This window comes from Crocodylus porosus, unplaced genomic scaffold (genome assembly GCF_001723895.1).
Source record: "Crocodylus porosus isolate Cpor-Errol unplaced genomic scaffold, CroPor_comp1, whole genome shotgun sequence".
Lineage (NCBI taxonomy): Eukaryota > Metazoa > Chordata > Crocodylia > Crocodylidae > Crocodylus > Crocodylus porosus.
Window position 1 is genome coordinate 109,835,272 of NW_017728931.1, and position 5,505 is coordinate 109,840,776.

A 5,505-nucleotide genomic window follows, 5' to 3' on the forward strand; every position below is an offset into this window, starting at 1 on the left:
GTCCCCTCTTCCCCACTCTCTGTGTGGTGAATTATCTCAGGCTGCTAGTGTCATTCCCAGCAGTAGTGAATGCCTATACGTGCCACTCTCATTTTAGGTTTTGATGGCTATTTGCACCCTTACTATGCTAGGAACTTTCCAAGTAGAATAGGAAATGATTCCTGCATCAAGAAGTTTGTAATCTAAATGTGCAAGGCAGATATGAAGTAGGGGGTGATCATAAAAACAGAATGAAGAGTGGTGGTTTGTAAATGTCATGTTAGTTTCATAATGTTTTTATCAATGTTTTTTTGTTTTCATCTGTTTTTATATAGTTAAAATGAAAGAAGGGAGAGGGAAGGTACAGGGATGGGAGATAAAGGACCAGAGAGGGTTAGGGGAGGAGAGAGAGGGAATGATAGAGCATGGAGTAAAGCTGAAGGGAGGACCAAGAAGTGGGGCAGGTCAAGTAGTCAGCAAGAGGAAAGGATGTCCAGAGGGTATAGGGCATAACCCTAGGATTCGAGGGCATCTGCTGAAAATTGCTGGTGTAGCTCGTTCTGTACAGATACATCTAATGATGTGTCTGCTCCATTCTGGGAGTGTATTCAGGGCCTTGAATACAGTTTCCTGCACATGTATCAGAGCTCCTCTTTTATAGATTTGTTTGATCCTTAATAAATATTAATGGAAATATCTTTTTACTATTTGACTCATCATGTTGGGTAATTCTGAGGGCAGAATCTCCATGGAGCAGAGAGATCAATTGTGAGCAGATGAAGAAGAAGATGTTTAAGCATTAAATAATTTCAGAGTGATCTGTTTTCTCCATAATTGTTGTTACTTGAATGAATATGATCCAACCATAGGACTATTATATGTAATACTGAGTTCCACTCTTACTTACAATGGGCATTCTCAAGTTAACATCTGAAGTAATACACAGTGCATAGATCCTTGTATTCTGGTTATTAACAGTCATTGAAGAATTTGCAAATTAAGTGTTCAATTATTGAGTGAGGTGCTACTCAGACGCTACTGACAAATGTGAAAAAAACCCCAACTTTACTTGAAGAAACAGTGTGTTAGTTTGACCCAGCTCTGCATCATCTGTATAGATTGGGAGTTTCAATGGGGATTTTGTCTACTAGTTGATTCACTCAGATAAAAGCTTTAAAAAAGCCCCAATAAGGTGCCTGAACTATACAGACATTTAGCGAGCCAGGTCCAACTAACACAATGCCTTTTCTGGGCATATGCTGAGCTCAGCATAGGAGTGCACTGAGTTTTAAGTAAAGTGCCCTTTTTCAGTTTTTTTAATGCCTATAAGCAGCCAGAATGACCACTCAATTCCTTTTCCTTGGAGAGAGGTTTAAAAATGCAAGCCAAGGTAAAGCGAGTGTTAGATGTGAACTTAGAAATTTCACAGTCATTATCATTGGCAGTCCCTCAAAGTTGAGGATGATTGTCTTCCATGATTGTCTTATCTGTGGGTCTGAAGATGGTTGATGAGGCCTATCTGGGATTAACAGACCCTATTGCAGCTCAGGCACATGTTTTTGTGCATGGTTTGTGTGGGTTCTTGGTTTGGTCCATGATATGCTGTTTCTTGCACTCCTGTTTTTCCAACTCCTGTTTTCATTATGAGGGTTCAAAGTACTGATCCTTGCAGCAGACTCTTTCTACATTTAGGATAGTCCTGGGTGATAGTCTCCCATGAGTTGATATCTGTGGCGGTGGAGCCCAATCAGCCATGGCAGCAGTTGGGCTGAAGCTCTCTGATGGTGACCTGGAAGCACACCAAGCACGTCTAGAGACACTGGCCCCAGCATGAGCCCAGCTAAGAGAAACCTGCTGGGCCTGGTGGGAGGAGCAGAACATAGTGGCGGAGTTCAAAGCCTGCCTGGACACAGTGGCAAGGGAGACCAGAAGTGGATGCAGTGGCTCTGCAGCAGCTGCACACTGGAAGGCAGACCCCAGCAGGGGCCAATGGTGGGAACCACAACAGCAAGTGGCTCTCACCAGAGCCAGCTCAGACGAGCCAGATCAATTGCTGAAGACTGGGCCTCTGCACTGATGACTACTGGACACAGGCCTGGATGACTGACAGGCAACACAGTGTAGCCATGGTACTGGGGCTGAATACTGAGGAAAGAAAGCTGATTCCCCTAGCCTCAGTATGTGAACAGCGGTGTGAGAAGGACTTTTAAGCTCCCAAGTGGGAGGGGCAGATGTACTGGCACGAAGGATTGCATATACCTTCATGACAGTGCCGGGAAGAGACTATTACAAATTCCAATTGAACATTATTTTCCTGTGTTGCCATCTGGGAGGTGCTAGGTGGGGTGTAGGGGAGGCAGAGCCCCGAAATGTAGGACCTGCGGTTTCTGTGTGGAGGTTATACAAGGATAAAGAAGATCAGCCTCTCTATTTTTCATGTAGCATCAAAGTTGTGGCAGGTGAGAACTGATAGCCCCAATGCAGATGCTCCAGCCAACAGGCTGACTACACATCAGAGAATGAATATCCACTCTCCATGCCAGGCATCCTGACTGTCATCAAAGGACATGCACAGTACAGTATTGATGTTGCTTTTTTTGAGGTTGGCCTAGAGGATGCCCTTGAAGTGCTTTCTCTACCCTCCTCTTGAATATATGCCTTGACTAAGCTAAAAGAATAACATTTTATTTGAGACTCGGGAGTCAGACATACAAGTGATGTGGCCGGCTCAGCAAAGTTGATGTTGATATTTCACAGTGTCAAATTCCTAAAAATTGGTAATTATTTATGGTTTGGTTTCACCCTCGTTCCTATTATAGCACTGGAAAGGTCTCTGTACCACCCAAAAAAGTTGGTCTGGGTCACTTGATTCTGGAAATGTTGTGTAGGCTGATTCTACATGGGTTGCTAACCAAGCTAAAGCAGCTGCAAACTGGCTCTTCTGTTAAATGGCCCAATAGTTTGGGAGTCAGTTGATCTAGAGCAGTGGAGACCAAGCTTTTTTGGCAGGCATGTACCATAAGGTAAGCCCTGCACCTTCCCCAAGCATAACTTGTTTCCTTCCTCTACCCAATCTGTTGCCTTTCTTTATAGTCCCTGCCTCATGTTCCCTGCCTTATCTCTTGTTTTTCTCTCTGCTCACTGCCCTATCTTCTGCTGTTCTCCCTGCTTCTTCCCCAGACTACCACATGCCAAACAGAGGCTGCCCAGCACATGCCACACATGTGCTGCAAATTGGTCATCCCTGATTTAGAGGACTAAACATAAACCCTTTCTAACTCTATTCTGACAATGACTCTCTTTGTTACCTTACTCAAATCACTGAATATTTAATCTTTGGGCATTGTACACATGCATGTGTTTCAGTGGTGGATGTTTTGAAAAGCGCTTGGTGCTGTGCTATGTACAATTATGTAAGCAGCGAAATGCATGTCAGCACTGAGAAAATGGTGGTAGCACACTTTTGAAGTGCTTTAGTTCAAACACACATTAGAGGTGCTTTAGTGCAAAAGAGCACCACCACCATTTTCTGTGTACTGACAAGCATTTGTATACAACTAATCTAGTCTGCTTCAAAATCGGGGCTCTCTGGCATGTCATGGGACAAAAACATATGTGTATAAATGCCCTTTATTCATCATCTGTAACAGTTTTGTGGTAATAGTTAGCACTGTCATTGTGGTGTTATAAAGATTAATTATTAGATGTTTGCAAAATGTTTGCTGTAGGAGTGCTTAAATTATCTATCATATACATATCTCTTCTCTGGTTCAAACCCCTCCAGCTTAACTGGTGAATTGTTCCTTGAAAACCTTTTTTAAATGTTGCAGCTGTGAACAAATATGCTCCCTCTCTGCAACATCTAGAAAAATCAGTGAGGATCATGAATTTTATGTGGTTACAAAGCATTACTTTAACTTTTTTTTGTTGAATGGATCCAACTGAAAAAAGGCCCCATCAAATTATATTTAACAGCTTTTTTCCCTCTCCTTTCAGCCAGATCAAGGGAAATATAAAAGACAATCTTCTTAGAGATGCATGACTTGAGGTCTGTTTCACACCTCATTTCACTTAACAGTTTGAGTGGCCTGATCCAAAATGTATTGTAGCCAATGGAAAAGCTGCGGTTGACTCTGAAGACCTTTGAATCAGGACCATAATTAGGGATTCAGATACCACAACAATGAGCTGTGTTTAAATGCCTGAACAGGCTTTAAGTTAATTACCCATCAAAGCTACCTTGGAATCAGTGGAATTGATTTGCTTGAAATCAGATTCAGTCTCTGGGAGAACCTCATGATTCTGAAAAATGAGCACACTTTATCTTTTAAAATCAAGAAAAAGATATGAACTCCTAACACAGAGGTCAAAAATAGCACTATATGTGGAAAACCTATTGAATCCAGCAAAGTTTGTTGCATTGTTTGGAAATAATTTTTTTGTAGATTTCCCTCTGAGAAATAATTTTCCAACATTTGACAACTGCAAGGTCCTGTGATTAACTTTAAATACTATTAAAATTTCAGCAAGACTAGCATTTATATGACTAAATATAGCCATAGTGCTGCTGTTGGTTGCTGATAAGCTAAAATTACATTCTTTTGATTTGCTTGCCATTTAAAAATATTTTAGAGGATTATTAAGTTTATAATCAGAATTATCGCTGTCTCTCCATACTGGATTTAAGTCTTGTGGCTGAAGTGTGATTTCATACTTGACTATCTTTGTTTTCAGAGACAATATGCATCATAAATTTAACTTCTAACGAAGTAGCCATAAAAAAAAGCTACAGAGAATGCATCCAATTATTTAATACTTAAAGACTGTTGAACACATTCTATCAGGATACTAGTTTGCTGTAAAATAAAATAGACCATAATTAAATGTCCACTACTCCTAACCCACAGAGAATTTATTGACAGTTGTTGTTGCAGTAATCATATGATAGTTTGCCTACATTATTTTTGTGATTCAGTATTGCTGCTTATAGGGTTGTGCAAAAAATGTATCCCATATAAAGAACATCAGGGCTAGGGACAAATATTCAAAAAGCCAGAGCCTGAATTGATTTAACATTTGCAGGCTCATCTAACCTGCCTAGGCTGAACTGGTTTGTAACTGGACAAACATTCTCTCTAGACTGAGGCAATGCAGGCACATGCCTGCAGTTGCTCAGGCCAGGTGCTGGGAGGCCCTTGAGCACACCCTCAGCTGCAGAGAAGCTGAGCTGGGGGGGGTGTGGCCAACCTGGAATAAACTGGCCAGAGAGGGGCCCCCTCCCTGTGGCACGAGCAGGGACCATAGCCAGGTCTGCTTGGGCAGACCCTGCTGTGGTGTCAGCAGCTGAATAAGCCAGGGGGCTTGCCCCAAGCACAAAGAGGCCTCTTGCACTGCAGCAGGGTCTGCCCACCTGGATGCAGCCACTGCTCGGCCTGTGCTCAGGGCTGGCAGCTGAATAAGCCCCTTCCTACTGGGAGGGTGTTTGCCCAGCACAGAGAGGTAGCAGTGGCCAGCGGCTGAATAAGC